General features: G+C 43.4%; 1 long non-coding RNA gene across 8 annotated transcripts; it reads right to left on the bottom strand.

The window, feature by feature from the left end:
• Positions 1–642: 642 nt before the first annotated feature.
• Positions 643–6,065, bottom strand: LOC127335338 (uncharacterized). Of its 8 annotated transcripts, none has more exons than XR_011752475.1 (6): positions 5,478–6,064; positions 4,878–5,392; positions 4,587–4,744; positions 2,613–4,278; positions 1,228–2,480; positions 643–1,074 (listed from the first exon to the last, which is right to left on the bottom strand). It is a non-coding gene; the product is annotated as an uncharacterized lncRNA (long non-coding RNA). The 8 variants fall into 8 exon arrangements; XR_011752477.1 differs by having other exon boundaries at positions 1,228–1,349; positions 2,220–4,278; positions 5,478–6,061; XR_011752478.1 differs by having other exon boundaries at positions 1,228–1,349; positions 2,278–4,278; positions 5,478–6,061.
• Positions 6,066–20,158: the final 14,093 nt, after the last annotated feature.

Below are 20,158 nucleotides of genomic sequence, written 5' to 3'. Positions count from 1 at the left end.
CAGCGCGCGGCAACGCTCGTCCAAGCGCGAAAAAGTCAACGGCTGGAAATTTCCTCCCCCCCCCCCCCCCCCCCGCGCCCTCATTTCCCCACCTACCGCCGGCGCGAAATCCGGCTGCCACGACTCCATGGCCGCTTCGCCGCCGCGCCGCCGCACACAGACATCCGCGTCGCCCGCACCTCCTCCCGCGGCGGCGGACGCTTCGCCAGATCAGTGTCGCTCGCGCCGCCGCCAGCGACAAGTTGTACTCGGCGCTCCTTCTCCGCGGCCCCCTTCGTGCCGCCATCGCGTTCTCCTCCGCGCAGGCGTCGCCATGTCGTCCTCGTCGTCCTCGAGCTTGCTAGCAACATGGCGCGCCCATGGTGCTCGCCCATTTGCTCGCAAGGTATGAACCTCCACCGGTCGGCCTCTATTAGTCGCCAATTATCTACAATAGTTCATAGTGAAGTAATTTTATACATACTAGCAAGGTCGAGCACGGCGGCACGCCGCGCCATGTTTAGAATAAACAATGGTCTTATTTTTTTAGTGCATTGCATAGTTCTACCAGGATGCTAGTTGTCACTTTCACTAATATTCAAACTGGTTACTTGAGAAACCATCCATAGAGAAGACGTGTAGGTGCATGCCAGACATTATGGGAGTATTAACATGAAGATTAGTCGATAAGTTTGTATCTCGTCCCAAATTTCAGTACACCATCCAACAAAAATGAAACAGTACGTTCAATTTAAAACATGACACACATTTGCTAATCTAACCAGAGCCTAAAAAAACAGTAGAACACATGGCAGGACTGGACAATCATCTTGATTCTTCCTACTTCGTTCAATTTCCATGAGCTATTGTGTGAAGGAACAGTGCCACTCGTGAGCTCCCCGTGGAACAACATTGTCATCATTTGGGCAGCCGACTTCTATCTAGTTGAGGAGACGCTCTCCTTCCTTCTGCGTCCCCTTCCTTCTGATAGGCGGCAAAGGTTGCTCGTGCGCCTTCGATATCTAAGTTTATGCCTGATACATGTTTCTTCTTTGGTCTTTGGCCTAAGCTCACATATTCAATCAAGGTCGCAACCTGAACTTTGAAAAAAAAAGTGTTCATAGAATAAGTTTATAAGGTCACAAAGTTGCATACATTTATAGATGGAAAAAAGTAGATAATTTACAGAGATTGAGTTGCATGAAATGAATAAAACAACATTCACATAGCACCTAATAAAGATCATACCAAAAATGTGTGGGATAAATGATATTTTCCTTCATATTCCCTCCTCCCTTAATCTTTCATTCTCCAGGGAGAAGGCATGTATTCTGTCTTGTCTTCCATATTCATCTCGTCTGCACAATATACTGTAGGATGCAACAAATATCTTTTAAAAAAATTTAGTTTAAGCTAGGACTACAAATAAGTTGTCTACAGATCTATTGCATAATCTTCTCCAAGATATTGTTGCAAAGTCTCAACTTTGTTCCACACCGAACCCTTTGACTAACATTTGGGTTCCACAACCTATGGCCGTTCCTCATTGTGAGATTTAGTAGAGCAAGAGACTGAAAATTCTCATGTGTTGACTAAGTTAAGCAAATACATGCCCACCGGAATAGAGCAAAAATTGACCTTATAAAATTTCTTATTTGCTCCATTTCAGAATACTTTGTGTGGAGGTCATCTACATCCCTCATATGTATTATCACCTTAGTTTTTGACAGATTCAACAACATTATAACCTGAACGGTGCAAAATCATTGCATTATATCTAAAATTTAATCATTTATGTGTTCCTGAACTGCTAATTTCAAAAGAATTTTAATAAAGTCAACCATGTCGGCCTACTACTGCCTCTACGATGCCCCAAAGAAATTGTTTAGTTCTTAAAAAACCATCTTTGATTATTCGTTGGCTAGATATGACAACATGCTAACTTCATTGCCAACTGGATATATGATATGTATGCGTATGTCAAATAGTAATACACACAATGGTACGTCTGAACCATATATCACATTTTACAACAATATATCATGGGACTGAAATATGGAATCATCCAATGCCAACATAGCCAACAATAAACTTGCTAACCATTGTTGCAGAACCATAAAAAATATTAGCAATTCAAAGTTCTAAAGGAAAAATAACATTTTGAGTTAGTATCAAACTGAGTAGGACTGGGGTATGACTTGACTTAAACTGTAATATAACTAAAAGTAAGAATTTTTCACCTTTAATTGGTATACGCCGGATACCAACTGACTAATTAAAGGAGACATGGTGTTATACCTCTTGCAACCAGCAGAGTGCTACAACCATTCCAGAGTATGCATTGCCTTAATTAGACTTATTCCCTGACACCAACTTCATCTAATAATGAGTGAAAATGAGTGTGTAGTCAATGTGTCTTTGATGCTATGAGTTCCTCGAATCAAATCATGAAAGGATTTGGTGCATTCATCACATAGAACTACATGAGCAGGCTTTACAATCTGTAAGAGTAAGCAAGTTAGAAATTGATAAATATACCAAGCAATTACGTTCCTATAACAGAATCTTCCTATAACCAGTGGAAATAATCACATCTTAATAAATGAAGAGAACAACATGGATACTACCAGTACCTTTTCATTCCTATGTTGGGTTCCTCAATGAAAACAACTTCTCAGGAAAATCCAGCTAATTCCAGGAACAGTGGGAGTGACTTACTGGAGAATATACATTCTTCCATTTACTATTAAGTACGTAACCTTGCATAAGCTTATTTAATTTCCCATTTTCATAAGATACTATACCTCTCATGAACAATGATCAATGGATTTGCAGTTCCACGGTTGTGATGTCCACTATCTTCTTTTTTATGTTATTGTAATGTTACTATTTGCTTTGCTTTTGTAAGTGTACCAGTTGGTTTGATAATATTGTCAAGAAAAAATTATCCAAGCTACTGCAATAGCAAAATATCTGTTTCCTGCAAGTCACACTATTCAGATCTCTCATTAACTAATATAAGCAAGGTACTTGCATTTTCAGACCAACGCCACTTATTAATTAGTCGTCAGTGAAGCAACGAAAATCTGGCGCATCTAAATTGAATATAAATTCATTATGAGCTATTTTAACATATACACAAACACAACTTCAAATCATTGTGGTCATTTCGAATGTCCTCCCTATATTTTTACACGGCAATAGTGTGTACAAAGAATTATAATTTCTTTCCACCCATGCAGATCGAATATGTCTCCTTGGAATATTCATTGACACAAATACCCCATTTTAAAAAGGAGATTTCAAATATATCATAGAGTAGATAAAATGATACACACCTCAAAACATATAATATGTATTAAACTATTAATACCTACGGAAATTAATCTTCAACAAAAGCAAGTCATAGTTGGCAATAGAATGCTAGCTTAAAAATTTTCCATGAAGTGGAGTTTGCCGGGATGCATGTAAGACATGAGAAACCTGACAAAAGTAGATGTTTTGAGAAAGTTCTGATGATATAAGTAATCTTATTGGACTGCACAACATGTTTCCTAGGATCTGGGATTACTTCATGGCAAATGGACAGAAATTTGTTGATTGGATTGTATCTGATTTTAAAAGTGTATATTCATTGGCAGCATTGTACCATGTGCTTACATAATTTGCATCGTCCCGACTTGCTTAAAGATTCACATGAAATAAAAAAAAAAGGAACTGAAGTAACCAAGAAAAGAAAAAATTGATGTATATTGATGTACCATGACTCCTGCACTATGTCGGCACACCAAAATTTCTATTACTCTAGCAATCAATACAATTCTACTCTATTGTGAAAACTATAATAGTTATGTCACAATTCGAGAAATATACCTCGCATAAAAAAATATTTTAGATCAAAACAAATTCAGTACAACAACTACATTCTGTGCTAGAAGAGGTCTGGTATAGAGGCGACTTTTATTACAGGTTCTTCTTATGATTGACACATAAAAGCCCCAATAACATCTGTAGTGCAGAATAAAGGAAACCTTAAAATATGCATCTGCTATACATGCTTCCAGAACATCAAATGATAAGCATTATATGATACAGAGGGAAATTCTCAGGCTGAGAAGTAACTTCCTGAATCATTGTGCATTGAGCAAAGTTGATCATGTACGGATGGCTTGCCGTTCTGCGCTTCTTCGGTGCTCCGGCGACAATGAACATCTCAAGCGTAGATCAAGCCATTCTTCAATTAGTGTATTAATCGATCGGCACAGTTGGCTGGTACACAACCCCCTCTACCATGTTTCCCTGAAATGGTGGCCAGACTTATATATTATCTGTACAGAAAAAACAATTAAGTTTGTTACCAAAGCATTGCAGGGGAAAATGTCTATGAGCTTTAATGAGGGAAATTACAACTTTAATCGCATATAGTTTTTTCCTTGTATAAATAATTGGAACTGTTATAGCAATAATGTGGTATCTTTGCACTATATAAGTACCTCGCATATACTGACTGAAAATTCAGATGCGTCTTGCTGGGAGAAGAAGGCAACATATTGGTTCCAACAATCCAAATGGTTTATAACAGAGTGTTCGAATTTTCGAGAGTATACCTCACGGTTGACGACAATAAAATCCATCTCGTATAAGTGATGACGTGTGTCCTAATCTCTATATTCCCAGGTGAGCCAACACGCACGATTTCCATTGGTAGCCTCCGAGTGATACATCTTTTACCAAGGAAATGTGCATCCTTACTTTCCCAATATGCCTACAATTATAGATTATTAATGCAAATAGAGAATGGCAGTTGCATAATACGGTGAGTAGATCGGAAAGAACAAAATGAAGGAAATGATATAGAGGAAGAAAGAGATACACAAACTGAGCGAGAAAGAATTCACCTTATCAATCCAGTGGCTACTGCAAGATTTCCTGCCTCCAAGCTTTGGCGTCAGACAAAGCACAAAGTACTACCCGAGAAATAGGCACGAAATTGACCAAAGAATAACCAGAAATAGCAGGATTAGAAGACAGGAATAATTGATCGATCTTAGAGCCGAGGCACTACCAACTGCAGCACCTTGTGAAGCATGCCAATTGTGCCTGGAACGGGAGGAACAGCAAGCAGAACAGACCGCAAACGGCCGGGAATACATGTAGGCCTACCATGCCTTGAATGCCCGCTCCTAGGCAGGCCGAACTCACCGTGTGCGCTGTGCCACCAGTTGACCATGGTCGCACGGATCCTTGAACTTGAAGGATGACGCCGAGGCGGAGAAGGTGACGCGGAAGGAGCGCGAGCTCGTCACGTGCACCGCAACGCCGGTTGACCATGGTCGCACGGAGAGCGGCCATCCTCGGCGACTGCGTGGTCAGGCGGAGGCGGAGCAGCGCAGGCGTCCGATGGACGAAGCGGCTGGCACCATGGCCATGAAATTAGATGCACATGAAGAAGAGAGGGACGAATCAAAAACTGAAGTGGGGATTTGTATTGATGTTACCTCTATCCAAGTGCGCAGCCGTCTAGGAGATGCAGAACAGTGGTGGCCGGAGGTGGAGACGCATAAGAGCGGCATCGCTGGAGAGTGGGCGCGGAATCGAGCGGTGCGGCCAGCGTTGGTTGTGGCTGGCCGCCGAATCGAGCAGCGGCCAGCAACCGGTGCAGCCGAGCTTCGTCTCAATTGGCGGCCGGCAGGACTGTAGCGGCTATTGGGAGGAAGGGCGGTCCAGCGGTAGTAGCGCGGCAGCCGAGTCGAGCAGCGGAACGGAGGGCGGCCGTTCGGGAATCCTGTGGGCCGGACTGCTGTTGCTGGAGCGCGACGGGAAGTGGTGTGGCTAGCCGCGCGAGATCCCCAGCGACACCACTGAGAGGGCCGAAAAGCACACCAAAATCTAGAGACCACGACTCCTCCCACCCTCCCACAGCCTCCAAGCGGGATCTTGGAGGAACTCCGGCCGGCGGATAGATCTCGGGAGTGAGGGACCATGTGCTCACGGGATTTGGGAGAGAAGAAAGAAGAGCAAACCGCTTTGACCGATACAAAATTCCAAACCGCTTCAGCTCCATAGCTACAAACACACAACCCGAAGCATCTGAAGGTCGCCTCGTGTTGACAGCGTGTGAACTTCCAACCTCCCCAAAATTGTAAGAGGGTACCAAAACTGTACACACGAATGCCCCATGTTAGTTCCTAACAGATCCCAAAATTATGAGAAAAAAGAAGTTGGTTAGGCTTTAATATAGTAGTTATGTTTGTAGAGTTCATCATATGATTCATCGGATGACGAGTTCGACCAAGAAGAAGAGGAGAACATATCGATACTATTAGCATACCGCGCCGTTAAGAGGCCAAAATTTGGTGGATCGGTGTTCGGTAGACAGAAGTTGTGGAGAGAAAGGATTGAAGGGCATGAGAAGTTGATGCGGTCTTATTTCAATGAGAATCCGATTTTCCCCGAAAGCTATTTTCGGCGGCGTTTCCGGATGAGTCTCAACTTGTTCAAGCACATTGCAACGGAGGTCACCAAATATGATCGCTTCTTTGAGCAAAGGAGGAATGCCGCCGGAGAACTTGGTCATAGCACATATCAAAAGGTGACCGCCGCCTTGCGTATGTTGGCATATGGTATACCGGCGGATCTTATTGATGATCATTTGGCCATGGGAGAGAGCACTTCTATCTTGTGTGTGAAGCGCTTTGTCGTTGCAATTGTCAATGTCTTTGGCTCCACATACTTGAGAGCCCCCAATGCTCAAGACACGGCAAGACTTTTGGAGATCAACGCCAACCGGGGGTTTCCCGGTATGCTTGGTTCCATTGATTGCATGCATTGGAGTTGGATTAATTGTCCAGCGGCATGGCATGGACAATTCAAAGGCTACAAGAAGGATGCCACCATAGTACTTGAAGCGGTGGCCGACCAAGAGACTTGGATATGGCATGCTTTCTTTGGAATGCCCGGATCTTGCAATGACATCAATGTTCTTCAACGGTCACCACTAATGACAAGACTTGCAATGCGGGAAGGTCCATTGGTGGAGTTTGAAGCAAATGGCCACAAGTACAACTATGGCTACTTCCTCGCCGACGGCATATATCCAAGGTGGCAAACTTTTGTGAAGCCAATTATTCAACCAAGAGGTAAGAAGCAAACCCAATTCCACAATGCACAAGCGGCGGCTAGGAAAGATGTAGAGAGAGCATTTGGGATTTTGTAAGCCCAATTTGCCATTGTTAGAGGACCGGCTAGATTTTGGGACCAAGATTGCCTTTGGTATATCATGACCGCGTGTGTAATCATGCACAACATGATTATAGAGGATGATCGCGGAAAAGATGTGGATCATACCCACTACGACTTGATGGGGGTTCCCGTGCAAGTGAGGAGATCCGCACATAGGATTGCCCGATTCATTGCCTCATACCATGCCATTCGGTGCAACGACACACATGATGAGCTTCAAAAAGATCTCATGGAAGAATGGTGGAATTGGAATGTACAACAATAGTTGCATATTTGTTGTATTTGTTTGTAAATTATGTGTTGTATTGTCTGAAAACCATGTTCTATTGTTGTATGTTGGACGTGTTGTATTTGGTGTGAAGTATTGTTGTCAACAATGTATTGTATTTGGATGGTACAATTTATTTGTGAATTTTTATATATTGTTTGATCTTGTTGGATGCATACTTGTGCGTGTTTGTTTTTTGCGCCGCGCCCGCGCGCTGCAAAATGGCGCGTCCGGCGGAGGTGCTATTTTACCGCGCCAACGCGCGCTGCAAAATGGCGCACCCGGCGGGGGAGAAATCGCTCCGGCGCGCGGCAACGGTTTACAGCGCGCATAATCTGGGGTTTAGCGCGCCGCGATATAGCGCGCCTGCTGGAGATGCTCTTAGTGTCTAGATACATCTAGATTTACACAAACCTCAGACATCTATTTATAGACGGATGGAGTATCAAAAATTAAGAAGTTACACCCCTTAGATAGGGGATGAGTGTTATAATTTACCGACATACTGATACTTAAGTGATCGTGCATTTGCATTTGACATCTTTGACTTTAACTAGAACTTATCTGTTCTCGGTGTAAACGGATGGATCACATATTACAATTTTCATATTGTTTTTATGGATATGAAGCGAACTCAAATTATATGAAATATGTGATCATAAAGTGTGCAACAAAGCTATAGCCAAAGCTCCATTTCTTTATACAGCACATCACATTGCATGCTGACACACCATCACGGTAATCCAAAGGAAGTCACACACATTAACAATGAGCAATACATGAAAAAAAGGTATTGAAAGAATAAATGGTCTATTGTCTTATCATGATGATAGAAACACATCTCTTACTTCTTTACCAATCAAGCCTAGCTCAAACAATATAAAGTCATTGGATACCATTGAACTTAAAAGTAGGTATGAAAACACGGACTCTGTGGCAAATTGGACAAGGCAAACCACACACGGTACTTTTTTTGAAATATAAAACCATCTATATTAAGCAAGCAAGCCGCCTCATTAAAAATCTTCCAGTCCGATTAGGTACCCTGGAAGGAAAAGAGTGCATAAGAAACTTGCTGCCACCAGTTCACATAATAGTTACATCATCAAGCAAAGGTTGAAGGATAAAACTAGGGGGTTCATCGATCCAAATACAAGAAGTTCTAGATCTAACAGACTCCCTAGCTATCAAGTGAGCGACATTATTCAGCTCTCTATTGCAATGTAGAAACTCCACCCCACCGATGTTGCGATGCTGCCTGCAGTTGTCATAATCTCAGCATAGATTGTTGTAGCATCATTCCAGATTCTTTCATCTCCAGCACACATTTGTATAACTTCCAAAGCGTCTGACTCTACTTCAACTTTGTTAAAACCCATGGTTGTGGTTAGGTGTAGACCATGCAAAATAGCAAGCACCTCAGCCATGGATGCAGAGGCCACATGCGGTATGAACCGAGATCCAGCGGCTAGAAACATCCCTTGGCTATTCCGAATAATCACACCCGTAGCACTCTTCAGCAATAATGGTTGCATCAACATTTACCTTAACAAAAATACATCTTGGTTTCAACCAGATTTTATTCTCCAGATTATAGCCCACCGGTTTAGCATTCGCTGCATTAGCAGTAATAGCACGAATAGATGAAATACTGTTTTGGACGGGAGGAACCTGTTCCCCATGAGATCGTCTCTTCGAATCCACCAAATATACCAAGCCGTTACAGCGATCAATTCCCTTGCTTGGATAGAGTCATAATCAGACACCGACTCTTTATTTGCACAAAGGAGTGAAGCCAAAACCTCAGAACCCGGCCTTCCTGATAATAACACTTCATGAACTTTATGTTCGAGCCCAATACCTTTCCAAATGCAACCGGTTGTTTGACACTTAAACAACATATGGAGCACGTCTTCTGCCTCATCATTACAGGCCGGAAAAAGATCATCTGTCCCAATATGATGCCTAAATAGAATAGCTTTCAGAGGTAGAATACCATGCAAAATTCTCCAGCATTATATCTTGACCTTTGCGGGAACATTAAGATTCCATAGGACTTTCCAGGTACAGCTATTCAGCGGTGTACCAGCTATCAGGGACCTGCATGTAACACCATTAAATTGATGGCGCCTGACGAGGCGGTTCCTCGGCAATTCCCACCATGAGGGGCTTAGGGTTAACGGAAGGCGACGATGGAGATTCCGGGAACGAGAGAAGACACGACGTACCCAGGTTCACGTCCCCGCGGTGGAGGATCGCTACATCGTGCTAGCAATCCACTATATGAATATATGTGTATAGGGGGCCACCATAGGCTGAGTTTTTGTATCTAGTCTAGTTCTAATCTGCGTGTTGCGATGTCTAGGCATATCGCCTCTATGTTTTTCTGTTTCTGCATATGCCCTAAGGGGTGCCCCTGCCTGACTTTATATATCAGCCTGGATAGGGTTTACAAGAGTACTAGTAGAATTCGTATTGGAGTCTTCTTTCTTGTAATCCAAGTTGATATTCCTTGCGGGTCCAGCTTGTTGAATCCTTGTGCTGGTCCATCTTCATAATCTGTACCGGGTAATGCCCACATCAGTAGCCCCTGAGTGTCTGGCCTAAGTGAAGCTTCGGGCAGGGACTAAAGTTGTCATCGTCTGAGTGTCTTGGTATTCTGTTGAATCTTGTGATTGATGTAGAGTCGAAGTTATTCTTTAACAGGTGCGCGACCAGCGCTATCGATGGGAGTAGCCCCCGAGTCTATGGACGGGTGCTTGCAACCATGCGTACACTCAAATTGTACTACTCGAAGATCTTTATATTGATGTCGACGTCTTTGGGTATGTTCTTCTTTATCGACGAGGCTTTCATCTTTTTATCGGGTGCGTGGCCAGCGCTCCTGATGGGAGTAGCCCCCGAGCATGTAGATGAATATGAAGTAGTCATGTATATGGTGTAAAAATGCTGAGTCGAATACCGTATACTTCTTCGAGTTTTGAGGACATTTGGATGCTTTTGATGATGTCACAGAGGAGTTGATGATTTTGATGATGTCGTAGACGAGTCGATGATTTTTATGATGCCGCAGAGGAGTCGATGATTTTGATGATGTCCCGGAGGAGTCAATGATTTTGATGATGTACCGGAGGAGCCGATGATTTGGATGATGTTCCAGAGGAGTCGATGATTTTGATAATGCCGCAGAGGAGTCAATAATTTTGATGATGTCCCGGAGGAGTCTATGATTTTGATGATGTGCCGGAGGAGCCGATGATTTGGACGATGTCCCGGAGGAGTCGATGATTTTGAATTATGTCGGCAGCAGCCCCCGAGTCAACGAGGAAACCATGTGCACGACAGACTCATTTCATCTTACTGAGCCATATATTTGTTTGTATTATGTCGGCAGCAGCCCCCGAGTCAATGAGGGAACCATGTGCACGACAGAATCATTTCATCTTACTGAGCCGTATATTTGGTTGTATGGTGGTCATCAACAAGTTGTGAGTGATCAGTTCACGTTGCAGGTGTTGGAGATATGCCCAAGAGGCAATAATAAAGTGGTTATTATATATCTTTGTGTTTATGATAAATGTTTATATACCATGCTATAATTGTATTAACCAAAACATTGATACATGTGTGTTATGTAAACAACAAGGAGTCCCTAGTAAGCCTCTTGTATAACTAGCTTGTTGATTAATAGATGATCATAGTTTCATGCATGATCATGAACATTGGATGTTATTAATAACAAGGTTATATTATTATGTGAATGATGTAATGGACACACCCAATTAAGCGTAGTATAAGATCACGTCATTAAGTTCATTTGCTATAAGCTTTCGATACATAGTTACCCAGTCCTTTATACCATGAGATCATGTAATCACTTATACCGGAAGGGTACTTTGATTACATCAAATGCCACTGCGTAAATGGGTGGTTATAAAGGTGGGATTAAGTATTCGGAAAGTATGAGTTGAGGCATATGGATCAACAATGGGATTTGTCCATCCCGATGACGGATAGATATACTCTGGGCCCTCTCGGTGGAATGTCGTCTAATTAGCTTGCAAGCATATGAAAGGTTCATAAAGAGACCACATACCACGGTACGAGTAAAGAGTACTTGTCATGAGACGAGGTTGAACAAGGTATAGAGATACCGATGATTAAATCTCAGACAAGTAAAATATCGCGTGACAAAGGGAATCGGTATCATATGTGAATGGTTCATTCGATCACTAAGTCATCGTTGAATGTGTGGGAGCCATTATGGTTCTCCAGATCCCGCTATTGGTTATTGGTCAGAGAGAAGTCTCAACCATGTCTGCAAAGTTCGCGAACCGTAGGGTGACACACTTAAGGTTTGATGTCGTTTGAGTAGATATGGAATATGGAATGGAGTTCGAAGTTTTGTTCGGAGTCTCAGATGGGATCCAGGACATCACGAGGAGTTCCGGAATGGTCCGGAGAATAAGATTCATATATAGGAAGTCATTTTATAAGTTTGAAAATGATCCGGTGCATTTATGGAAGGTTGTAGAAGGTTCTAGAAAAGTCCGGAAGAAATCACTATGGAAGGCGGAGTCCCGAAAGGACTCCACCTAGCATGGCCGGCCAACCCTAAGGGGGTGGAGTCCCAGGTGGACTCCACCATAGGTGGCCGGCCACCCCACCTCAAGGAAAGGTGGGAGTCCCACCTTGAGTAGGACTCCCCCCTTGAGTAGGTTTCCCACTTTTGGGAGGTTTTTGTTGTTGGGGTCTTATTCGAAGACTTGGACTACAACTCTTGGGGACTTCCATCTATATAATGAGGAGCCAAGGGGAGGGGCCGAACACACCAAAGCCTCCTAGGCCGCAGCCCCCAAGTGGCCGGCGCCCTAGACTCCCTCTCTCCCCAAACCCTAGCGCCCCTCCTCCACATATCTCTCCCGCAGCGCATAGGCGAAGCCCTGCCGGAGATCTCCACCACCACCGTCACCACGCCGTCGTGCTGCCGGGATTCCGAGGAGGATCTACTACTTCCGCTGCCCGCTGGAACGGGGAGAAGGACGTCGTCTTCATCAACACCGAACGTGTGACCGAGTATGGAGGTGCTGCCCGATTGTGGCACCGTCAAGATCTTCTACGCGCTTTTGAAAGTGGCAAGTGATCATTCTGCAACAACGAGATCTAATCTCGTAGGCTTTGGAAATCTTCAAGGGTTAGTCTCGTTATCCCCTCGTTGCTACCGTCTACTAGATTGCATCTTGGCTTGGTTTTCGTTCTTGCGGTAGGAAAATTTTTGTTTTCTATGCTACGAATCCCATCAGCAGGCCCAGTGGACCCGTAGTAATCGCAACATATCTTGTTGAGCCGTATTTTATTTTTCATCGATTGCAGCACTCGCATGTTCCCTGAGGCTTTCGACGAAAGTTAGAAGATAAAAACTTCACAACCCCCGAGTATTGCCGGGTATGCTTTGATGTGTCGACGAAGCCCCGAGTATTGCCGAGTATGCCTTGATGTGTCGACAAAACCCTTGAGTATTGTCGGGTATGCTTTGATGAAATCATTGATAGTATAAGGTTTCTTCATGTTTTCTTGAATTCCAGCGCTCCCAATGGGATTAAATGCAATAATCGAAGATATTCCAGGAGCCCCCGAGTGATTCCAGCGAACCAGCGCTCCCGATGGGAGTGATAGTTGTAATAGCCGAAGATATTCTAGAAGCCCCCGAGTAATTCCAGCGCTCCCGATGGGAGTGCATTGGGTCAATATTGTACAAGATGATATCCATTGAATATTACAGACGATGAAACCACTGACCCGGGAATTATCGGGTCAATATTATATAGCCATAGAAGATAAATCCATTGATATCCATAGATGATGAAGCCAGTGACCCGGGAACGCATCAGGTTAATATTTATATAACCTTAGAATGATAAATCCATTGATAACCATAGATGATGAAGCCAGTGACCCGGGAACGCATCAGGTCAATATTTATATAACCATAGAATGATAAATCCATTAATAATCGTGCATCAGGGGAAGATATATCTAGAGACTAAGAAAGTAAATCCATTGATAACCATAAATGATGAAGCCATTGACCCGGGAGTGCATCGGGGGAAGATATATCCAGAGATGAAGAAATTAAATCCATTGATAACCATAAACGATGAAGCCATTGACCCGAGAGTGCATCGGGGGAAGATATATCCAGAGACAAAGAAAGTAAATCCATTGATAACCATAGATGATGAAGTCTTCGAGCCGAAGAAAATAAATCCATTAGCTCGGCTGCGGTGAAGCCAATATGGAAGCAAGTCGCATGGTGGTCATAGTCGAAGTAATTACGCAGTTAGAAATAGACGGTGTGGCGGGGGCAATCGAAATAGTTGTGTGGCCATAAATAGTTGATGTAGCCGCGCGGCACCTGGCCGGCGTGGCCGAAGAAGAAGACGTAGTTGATATGGCGGATCCGCGACGGGCGAGCACCCGAATATATCGCGATGTCGGTTCTGCGACATGCGAGCCCCCAGTATGACGAGTGCGCGACGGCGGGCGCGGTCGTCCGAGCAGAGTAGTCGAAACTTTGTTCAATCTGCAGTTATATTGCGGCGCAAAAATCTGTGCGCAAATAATAGTGTGAGCCAAAAATATTTGGCGAAATAAAAAATCTTGCAAGTTGTAATTAAATGAAAATATAGCACCTGATATTTTGTATCGGATGTTCATCGCTGATAAACTCGATAGCTTGATCCATATAAGGAAAGTAGTAGACAATGATGTAATCGTAATCGAAGTAGTCGCGCGGCTCCGAAAGTAATAGACGCGACAAAGTAATTGATGTTGGGGACGCGGGCTGGCGGGTCGTGTAGCCAGAAATAGTCGACATGATTCGGGGAAACCGTATATCCATATGGTACACACTGAATCCTCACGATTTCTTCTTTGTGTACGTCTTTGCTTTTGCTTCTAATCTCTGCTTGGAACTTTGCACTATGGACGATGCTTGGATGGTCTCGTCTCCCTAGTTAATGAGAAACTTGTTTGTTCTGATCTAGCAGCATACGCAACCGCTGATGGATTGTCTTAGCTGCATGGAGATTGCCTCTCTTTTTTCATTCTTTACCCACGTAAGAGCAACTCTAACAGAGCCCCTATTTATCGGAACTGAAAAAAGCGAGTTCAGTCTCCCGAAAAACACTTTGGTTGTGGATTTAGCGATGGCGCAGAACAGAAACCGAAAAGGTGAACCGAACTCGATGAAATCAAACGTCGCGGGAAACCAAAATTTGCGATCGCACTCGATTTCATCGAATGAAGCTAAATTCGTTCATAATTTGTACAATACTAGGCAAAATACATGCATATTGCACGTATATTAAGATCTAGGCACATAAATTCAACTATAATTAGTCCCCGGAGTGACTATACTGTCACCGGGAGCTAAACGAAGCCGGCGGAGGGTTTTTGCTCGCCGGTCTTCCTAGGCGAGGACGACCGCCGCCACTTCGACGACTGCCGCCTCGGAGGTGCTCCCGCACGCTTGAGGCGTCCCGGCGGCGTCGTCGTCGTCGTCGCCGTGCGGGGGCAGCGCCGGCAGAGGAGGGTTGCACGCCGCGGCAGCGGGGGGCGCCTCGGCTTTTCCTTCCGCCGCCTCCTCCGCGCGCGCAGCGAGGTATGCCATCATCTCCGGCCACTTCCGGCCGGCCCTCCTCCATGCGCCGATGGAGCGCCTACGCCTGCCGAGCTCCGGCGACGCCCGTGCACCCGGCGGACGCCGAGTAGACCTTCTGGCGCCGGATCGGCCACCTCCCCTACCCACGCGTCTAGCACGCGTCATTCCGGACGGAGGGGAGCTGGCCGAAGCGGCGGCGCGGCCTCGGAGCGGCCGGAATCGCTCGTCGGAGCGGGGACCGGGCGGCGGCGGAGGGAGAGGAGACGGCAGAGGGGAGTAGGGTTTGCGAACCGAACTCCCCTCCGCGATCCCTTTTAATAGGGGCCGTGCGGGGAAATGTTCGGGCCCCTGAACTCCGTATTCGGGCCGGCCCACTTTTTCGGGCGCTGATCTGCGCCAGTTTCGGCCCGAACCCGTAAATCCGCCGGAAAAGTTCGGTTCCGGCGGGATTTACGGGCTCTGTTAGAGTTGCTCTAAGGTGCTTGTACTTAGACTTCTTTTCTTTCACTTCCACGAAACGTATGCGGATCGCCGGTTCTCGTCTGAGCCGGCCAACGCGAATTTCAGTACTCGATCTGGCTTTCTTTGAAGTAGACGACTTGGCAAGTGATACGTCCAAAACGTATCTACTTTCTCGAACACTTTTGCTATTGTTTTGTCTCTAATTTGTGTATTTTGGATACAACTAAAACGGACTAACGCTGTTTTCAGCAGAATTGCTCTGGTGTCTTGTTTTTGTGCAGAAATTCAACTTTCGGGAAAATCCTCGGAATTTATATCAATGGCCTATTTTACCAGAAGACTCAGGGAGCCAGAAGGGCAAGCCAGGTGGAGGCCCGAGGGCCCCACACACCAGGCCGGCGCGGCCCAGGGGGGGCGCCGCCCTAGTGTGTGGCCCCCTCGGCTGGCCTCCGACGCCCCCCTCTGGACTACTTAAGGGGTTCGATCTAAAAATCGCGAGAAAGAAGTCGAAGTCGCCAGAAACCCTCCAGTATGCCGCCACATCGCGAAACTCCGTCTCGGGGGCCGGTCGGCCGTTTACGGCACTCCGCCGGGACGGGGAATTGGAGGAGATCATCGCCATCATCACCACCGACGCTTCTCCATCGACCAGCCATGTTTCCCCCATCCATGTGTGAGTAATTCCCCCGCTGTAGGCTGAAGGGGATGGTAGGGATTGGATGAGATTGGTCATGTAATAGCATAAGATTGTTAGGGCATAGTGCCTAGTGTCAGTAATTGGTACTTTGATGATATTGTTGCAACTTGTTATGCTTAATGCTTGTCACTAGGGCCCGAGTTCCATGATCTCAGATATGAACATGTTATTGTTTCATGATGATATGCATTGTTTTATGATCTTACCTACAAGTTGTATACACATGTCGCTGTCCGGAACCAAAGGCCTCGAAGTGACAGAAATCGGGACAACCGGAGGGGATGGTGGTGATGTGAGGATCACATGTGTTCACGGAGTGTTAATGCTTTGCTCCGGTACTCTATTAAAAGGAGTACCTTAATATCCAGTAGATTCCCTAGAGGCCCGGCTGCCACCGGCTGGTAGGACAAAAGATGTTGTGCAAGTTTCTCATTGCGAGCACGTACGACTATATATGGAACACATGCCTATGGATTGCTTTGTACTTGGACACCGTTTTATTATTATCTGCAAATGCCCTACTTTGATTGTTACATGAGTTTCCCTCATCCATGCAACGCCCGTCATCCATCCCTGTGCCTACAGTATTTTAATTCTGCTGTTTACTATAATTACTACTGATGTCTCTGTTACTCTGCTGCTGTTATTTCACTCCTGCTACTGCTATAAAATTGTTACTACTGATAAACTCTTGCGAGCAAATCTGTTTCCAGGTGCAGCTGAATTGACAACTCCGCTGTTAAGGCTTTCAAGTATTCTTTGTCTCCCCTTGTGTCGAATCAATAAATTTGGGTTTTACTTCCCGCGAAGACTGCCGCGATCCCCTATACTTGTGGGTTATCAAGACTGTTTTCTGGCACCGTTGCCGGGGAACATAGCTTTATTTGGAAGTTCACTTGGATTGATATTGTTCGCTGCAAATTCTCCATCATGGGTAAACCTCGTGATACTAAAGTCGCCATATTACCATCCACTACAAGAAAAGGTACAACTCTGAGTACCTCTGCTACTCTTGATTCACCATCTGTGATAAGTCAACTTGTTTCACCGCCGCAAGCTTCACTTGCTGGTACTTCTGCTGAATCTGAAAATTCTCATAATATTGATAATGTTTCTGCTGTGCTTGATGATAGTGGTTCATTGGAATCCTTTCTGGATGCTACAATTGCTAGGTCTAGACAAATTGAAAATACTGAAACTCCTAATGCTGCTACACCTGTTAATTCACCTGAACTTGATTATTCTAGTGATAATCCTGATGAGGATTATGTGGAGCTTAATGATGATTTTATTAATAGATGCAATGCTACTGCTGATGCAAGAAAAATTAAAAAGTTTCTCGCACAATATACTGTTAGACATAAGCTATCTCCTGATCCTAAATTTGCCACATCTCCTATATGCATTAAGGATAAAGATTATGATTTTTCTCTTGATCTATCTCATATAGCTATTGTTGAGAAAACACCCTTTTGTGGTACTGAAAAAGAAAGTGTTGTAGAACACATGAATGAACTTTCTTCTATGAGTAGCTTGTTTTCTGATGATGTCAAGATGCGTACTTATTTCGTTGCTAAAATTTTTCCTTTCTCATTAAAGGATGATGCTAAAACTTGGTATAATAATTTGCCTCCTGGTTCTATTAAAAGTCCAGGTGATTTGCTTGATGTTTTCTTTCGGAAATACTTTCCTGCTAGTGCTCAACATGCTGCTTTACAGAAAATTTATAGCTTTGACCAGGAAGATGGAGAGAAATTGCCTGAAGCATGGGCAAGATTTTGCTCTCTTATCAGGGCTCGACCTAGACATGAATTGGAAAAGCATGATTTACTTGATATATTCTATAGTGGACTAACCGTTGAGTCTAGGGCATATTTGGATAGTTGTGCTGGTTGTGTTTTCAGAAAAGAACTCAGACGAAAGTCGAAGAATTATTGGCTAAAATAGGCCGGAATCATGATGATTGGACTACACCTGAACCAACTCCGACGCCAATATTGAAGAAGAGGGGTTTAATTAAATTGAATGATGAAGATATGAGGGAAGCCAAGAAGTCTCTTAAGGAGAAAGGTATTAAATCCGAAGATGTGAAGAATCTACCTCCCATAGAAGATATATGTGAGATAATTCCCCCTTCATCCATGATTGAGGTAAACTCCCTTCAACGCTTTACTAGGGAAGATATTCCGTATTCAAAACCTCCTGCTGAATGCTTAGATGAGTTTGATAATTATATTGTTAAGCAAGAAAATTTTAATATGAGAGTAGAGAATCATCTAATGGAAAATTCTCAAGCAATTTGCATGATATTGTGGAGAGAACCTCCAATGATGTTAAGATGCTTGTTAAACATTTTCAAATGGTTCAAACTCAAATTGATCAACTCACTAAAGTGCAAAATGACTTGTTAAAAAATAATTCTAAAGAGAAACATGCTTATGAAGTAACAACTAGAGGCGGTGTCTCTACCCAGGATCCTCTATATCCTGAAGGGCATCCCAAAAGAGTTGAACAAGATTCTCAACGAATTGAACCTAGTGCTCCTTCTAAGAAAAAGAAGAAGAAACATAAAAATGTTGTAGAATCCTCTGAACCTGTTAATGATCCTAATTGTATTTCTATTTCTGATGCTGAAACTGAAAGTGGTAATGAACATGATAATGATAATGATAAGGATAAGAATGATGCTTCTGATAAAGAAGAGGTTGAAGATGAACCTGAAAAGCATGCTAAAAATAAAAAGTATAGTAAAGAAGATTTTATTGCTAAGAAACATGGTAATGAAAGGGAACCTTGGGTGCGAAAGCAAATGCCTTTTCCTGCTAAGAAACTAAAATCAAAGGAAGAAGAACACTATAATAAATTTTGTGATTGGATGAAACCTTTATTCTTGCAAATCCCTTTGACTGATGCTATTAAATTTCCTCCTTATTCAAAGTATATGAAAGATATTGTCACTAACAAAAGGAAAATCCCTAATGAGGAGATTTCCACTATGCTTGCTAATTACTCTTTCAATGGCAAAGTTCCAAAGAAGTTGGGCGACCCAGGTATACCTACTATTCCTTGTTCTATTAAGAATAATTATGTTAGAACTGCTCTATGTGATTTGGGAGCCGGTGTTAGTGTTATGCCTTTTTCTCTTTATAAGAGACTTTACTTAGATAAGTTGATACCTACTGATATATCTTTGCAAATGGCTGATAAATCTACTGCTATTCCTGTTGGTATATGTGAGGATGTTCCTGTTCAAGTTACTAACAACTGCTTGATATTAACTGATTTTGTTGTGTTGAAAATGCCTGAAGATGATAATATGTCTATTATTCTTGGGAGACATTTTCTTAACACCGCAGGGGCTGTTATTGATTGCAATAAAGGAAAGGTTACTTTCAATGTTGATGATAAGGAGCATACCGTCTATTTCCCCAAGAGGATTGATAAAGTATGTGGAGTTAATAACATTTCTAATGTGAGAACTATCAAAGTTGGAACAATTGATTGTCCTATATATGAGCCTAAAGAAGGTTATCAAAATCTTATGATTGGATCCATATCAATACAATTCAAGGTAACATGATTGATTTGAAGTTTATTTCTTCTTATGCTATGTAAAATTTATTTGGTGGCAAGACTTGATCAACCTTGTTAACAAATACTTTTTATATGCATAGAGGAGGTAAACAACATTTCTTTCTTTCTTCCTCCACTTGTTCTACTTGCTGTAGCACTTTTGTTTTGCAAAGTTCCTTAGTTAATTAGAGATTTCAAAAAATTCCTGGCCAGTAATAATAAACTTAATACCCAGAAATGTGCATTTTTCAAAGTTTTCAAAAATTCACAAAAA

The sequence above is a fragment of the Lolium perenne genome, chromosome 2 (assembly GCF_019359855.2).
Source record: "Lolium perenne isolate Kyuss_39 chromosome 2, Kyuss_2.0, whole genome shotgun sequence".
NCBI classification, from domain to species: Eukaryota; Viridiplantae; Streptophyta; class Magnoliopsida; order Poales; family Poaceae; genus Lolium; species Lolium perenne.
This window is presented reverse-complemented; position numbering and strand designations above follow the sequence as displayed.